Source organism: Schistocerca serialis, unplaced genomic scaffold, assembly GCF_023864345.2.
Source record: "Schistocerca serialis cubense isolate TAMUIC-IGC-003099 unplaced genomic scaffold, iqSchSeri2.2 HiC_scaffold_1217, whole genome shotgun sequence".
NCBI classification, from domain to species: Eukaryota; Metazoa; Arthropoda; class Insecta; order Orthoptera; family Acrididae; genus Schistocerca; species Schistocerca serialis.
This window is the reverse complement of record NW_026047422.1, coordinates 157,501-162,500: the sequence shown is the minus strand read 5'-3', so window position 1 is coordinate 162,500 and position 5,000 is coordinate 157,501. Positions and strand designations below refer to the sequence as shown.

At 53.2% G+C, this 5,000-nt stretch overlaps 1 non-coding gene across 1 annotated transcript in view; it reads right to left on the bottom strand.

Annotated features, from left to right (window-relative positions):
• LOC126435741 (small subunit ribosomal RNA) overlaps positions 1–604 on the bottom strand; it is a 1,909-nt gene extending 1,305 nt beyond the window's left edge. The window contains exon 1 of the ribosomal RNA XR_007580166.1: positions 1–604. This exon is cut by the window's left edge and continues 1,305 nt beyond it. This is a non-coding gene — a ribosomal RNA (small subunit ribosomal RNA).
• Between the last annotated feature and the right edge of the window lie 4,396 nt (positions 605–5,000).

Below are 5,000 nucleotides of genomic sequence, written 5' to 3'. Positions count from 1 at the left end.
CTGGAATTACCGCGGCTGCTGGCACCAGACTTGCCCTCCAATAGATACTCGTTAAAGGATTTAAAGTGTACTCATTCCGATTACGGGGCCTCGGATGAGTCCCGTATCGTTATTTTTCGTCACTACCTCCCCGTGCCGGGAGTGGGTAATTTGCGCGCCTGCTGCCTTCCTTGGATGTGGTAGCCGTTTCTCAGGCTCCCTCTCCGGAATCGAACCCTGATTCCCCGTTACCCGTTACAACCATGGTAGGCGCAGAACCTACCATCGACAGTTGATAAGGCAGACATTTGAAAGATGCGTCGCCGGTACGAGGACCGTGCGATCAGCCCAAAGTTATTCAGAGTCACCAAGGCAAACGGACCGGACGAGCCGACCGATTGGTTTTGATCTAATAAAAGCGTCCCTTCCATCTCTGGTCGGGACTCTGTTTGCATGTATTAGCTCTAGAATTACCACAGTTATCCAAGTAACGTGGGTACGATCTAAGGAACCATAACTGATTTAATGAGCCATTCGCGGTTTCACCTTAATGCGGCTTGTACTGAGACATGCATGGCTTAATCTTTGAGACAAGCATATGACTACTGGCAGGATCAACCAGGGAGCTGCGTCAACTAGAGCTGAGCAGCCGGCCGCCCGGGAGTGTGTCCCGGGGGCCCGCGCGAACACGCAAGCGTCCGCTCAATTATTCTGCAAACAGGAGGAGGCTGAGCTCCCCTGCACAACACACCTCGAAACCCTCTCAGGTCCCGGCGGCGCGCAGCGCCGTCCTAAGTACTTGGTCGGGTTCGAGAGAGGCGCAATCGCCCGGAGTTAGGCGAGTAGACGCTTTAGGTGCGACCACCCGTGCTCCCAACTGAGCTTGCCGCTGCCGACAGAGGCCCGGGAGCGTGCTGTCGTGGCATTGCCGGCGGGAGACAACACGCGCCACCTACGGTGACCGGCAGCTCCAACGCCAGCGCCACAGAAGGACAAAAGCCCCACTTGGGTGCCGAAGCGAACTCTCCCAGCACAGCGCACGCGCCAACACGTCCGCACAGCTGCGATACAAACCACCCGCGAGAACCGCTGGGGCGACCGAGCAGCAGACGGCGTCGCGGCGCCGAGCGCCGGGCGGCGGCGCATCCTCAGCGCACACAGTCCTCAATCGGACCAGCACACTGCAGATGGCCACCGCGCTTCGCACCGGGCCCGCGAGGACCTACTTTGGCCGCAAGGTGCCGCGAGCAGGGGGCGCCGGCGCGCAGCTGCGCCGCCTGCCGCGTCCGTCGGCCGGCGCGCCTGCCACTGGCCGCCCCCACCAGCCGGCTGTAGCGCGTGCGCCCACGCACCGCGCTGCCAGCACGCCGGGCGGCCCCCCCTCACCGGCCGGGGACGGTCCCACCCAGCCACCGCCGCGTATCGCCTCACACCCAGATCCCCTTTCACGTTCGTGGGCATGGTGGGTCCCCTTTCACGTTCGTGGGCATGGTGGGTATCCATGAAACAACCGGTTAATAGCTCGACCGATCGTCGCCAACACTGATTCACCTCTAGCGAGAACAACCGCACCACAACGGGTTACCAGTTGTTCATTTGCGTAACGTCACCAGCAAACGTAGACGTCCATCGCCATTTGCAACGAGTATTGCATGCCTGTGTCAGGTGTCACAACACACTACGTCTGCCCACATAGACGCAACAACATGTGCACGCCTAGAGAACACGTGGAAGGTAGCCCCCGTACGTATGCGGTGTCCATTGCGCGAACGACTGTCAGCCGGCCTCTGCAGCATGTCGCAGATGTGGAACGCGGTGCAACATGCTATCACAGTGTGTGAGAAGAGACGACTACGTCCGAATACACGCTCCACTACATCAACAGACTGCTCATGCTGATCGCCATCCAGGGCGTCCGTTCCTCCCACACGTCTGAATGGCGTACCACACTGCAATCCAGCTCCTAAAGGGAGACGACACGTAGCTGCGTCCACAATATTTGGACTGTATGGTCCGCCGTTGCTAGGCGCAGTCGTCGTACGGTCACACATGTGCCACGATGTATCATTCAGTACATACGGACCAATGTGCAGCACAGTTTGTGGGTTTTGCGTACATCCGCGGACAGGTGACAGGCCGTACCACAACGTAGGCCGAGTACGTCGGCATGCGAAGGGCATTGAACATGCAAACTTCTCAACGACCAGCTTGCGAAGGCAGGGGGGAAGGGGGGGGGCATGTACGTCCTGCTGCTATCCACATTACAGTGTATAGCAGGAGCATGTGGAAAGTCAGCAACACTTGCAAGGTGTTTAACATGACGCGATACACAGGGGACCGGGCAGTGCGAATAGCGAACTATATTGCGAGGGTTGCGGTTAGGCAACACTACACTAATTTAACGAGTTGCATAACAATTACAGAGCAGGTTCAGCGACAACGTGCGTCAGGTTAAGGCGCAATATAGGTTAGGTTGAGGCGCAATATGGGTTACGTTAAGGCACAAATTAGGTTACGTTAAGGCACAAATTAGGTTACGTTAAGGCACAAATTGGGTTACGTTAAGGCACAAATTGGGTTACGTTAAGGCACAACATGGGTTACGTTAAGGCACAACATGGGTTACGTTAAGGCACAACATGGGTTACGTTAAGGCACAACATGGGTTACGTTAAGGCACAACATGGGTTACGTTAAGGCACAACATGGGTTACGTTAAGGCACAACATGGGTTACGTTAAGGCACAACATGGGTTACGTTAAGGCACAACATGGGTTACGTTAAGGCACAACATGGGTTACGTTAAGGCACAACATGGGTTACGTTAAGGCACAACATGGGTTAGGTTAAGGCACAACATGGGTTAGGTTAAGGCACAACATGGGTTAGGTTAAGGCACAACATGGGTTAGGTTAAGGCACAACGTAAGTTAGGTTAAGGCACAACGTAAGTTAGGTTAAGGCACAACGTAAGTTAGGTTAAGGCACAACGTAGGTTAGGTTAAGGCACAACGTAGGTTAGGTTAAGGCACAACGTAGGTTAGGTTAAGGCACAACGTAGGTTAGGTTAAGGCACAACGTAGGTTAGGTTAAGGCACAACGTAGGTTAGGTTAAGGCACAACGTAGGTTAGGTTAAGGCACAACGTAGGTTAGGTTAAGGCACAACGTAGGTTAGGTTAAGGCACAACGTAGGTTAGGTTAAGGCACAACGTAGGTTAGGTTAAGGCACAACGTAGGTTAGGTTAAGGCACAACGTAGGTTAGGTTAAGGCACAACGTAGGTTAGGTTAAGGCACAACGTAGGTTAGGTTAAGGCACAACGTAGGTTAGGTTAAGGCACAACGTAGGTTAGGTTAAGGCACAACGTAGGTTAGGTTAAGGCACAACGTAGGTTAGGTTAAGGCACAACGTAGGTTAGGTTAAGGCACAACGTAGGTTAGGTTAAGGCACAACGTAGGTTAGGTTAAGGCACAACGTAGGTTAGGTTAAGGCACAACGTAGGTTAGGTTAAGGCACAACGTAGGTTAGGTTAAGGCACAACGTAGGTTAGGTTAAGGCACAACGTAGGTTAGGTTAAGGCACAACGTAGGTTAGGTTAAGGCACAACGTAGGTTAGGTTAAGGTACAACATAGGTTAGGTTAAGGTACAACATAGGTTAGGTTAAGGTACAACGTAGGTTAGGTTAAGGCGCAATGTCGGTTAGGTTAAGGTACGATATAGCTTAGGTTAAGGTACACATTGTTGTAGGGAAAGGTGTATTTGGGGGGGGGCGGCGGCAGGTTCGTTGATAGTGATTATCGTAAGTGCATGCCTGCGGGATCATCCGATTTGTCACGTCAGGATGCACTTGTGGCTCATGACAGGCGGCGCTCCGATTCCAAGGTTGTGGCAGATCTGTGTCTTTCATTCCTGCCATTGTTTGTGTACTGTGACAGGAGGCAGTATGGTGATGTTGGGTGCACCCCTGTGTAGGACATGTGTGGGTGTTCGTGGCTTAGCTGAGCAATGGCGGATGTCGGAAGGGTGGGATATTCTGTTTTCTGGGTGGACCTCCCGGTCTGGTTATGATAGTGTGGATTGTGTAATGTGGCGGAGAGGATGCACCGGATGTTCTTCCATGCTGGTGGTTAGATATTGTGTGTGTGCCTGTTAGAGGCAGAGAGTAGTGTGTGATAGTGTCTGGCTGACGTGTGGTTCTCATTGTGTGCAGAGTCTTTCAGCATGTATAGGGACGGTTGTATATATTATCTGTATTCTGATGGCTCTGCATTTATTACTAATCAGTGCCGTGTATACGGTTACTCTGGTTCCAGTCGAAACTGTTCTATCTCTGTACATTAGTGACACTGCGGCTCCACTATGTTGCTGCCCCTGTCGGCCGTTTCCCCCAGTGTATGGCTAGTGATTATCAGCAATCAGTCTATTAGTCAATACCGGTAGTGTGACGACTTCAAATGTCCGGGATGGGGGAAGCTAAACCCTTCCCGTGGGTCAGGGCCTAGAAAGACTCTTCCCACGCAGGAGGCTCGGACTGTCGTTACTCTTCCGAGAAATATATTTGCCCAGCGTTTTTTGCGACTGCGAGTGCAACGCCAGGAGGCTCCGACTGTCGTTACTGTTCCGAGATATATATTTGCCCAACGTTTTTTGCGACTGCGAGTGCAACGCCCACGGGTACCGACATGGATGGGGCGCTTCCTAGCTGATCGCTCGGCATGGGAATCAGTACAGTGAGCAATGCGATCGCGTCTGTAGCTTGTACGTGGTACAGCTCGCAGCTCATGTATAGGGACAGCGGGAATGTCGCATATTGGACATAACTCTTCATGAAACGCAAGTTATAGGTGTGGATTGCACATTACGAGTGCGGGAAACTTCCGCCGTTCATCCGCTGGCGTTGCGAGTTTGGCGGTTGGGGTGGGGCACGAGTGGGTGCGGGTGGTGTGATTGCCGGTCCACGACGTTGTGCGGCAGAGGCACTGGCGTTTGGGTGCTGTGGTCGACACAGGCTGCATGCTTT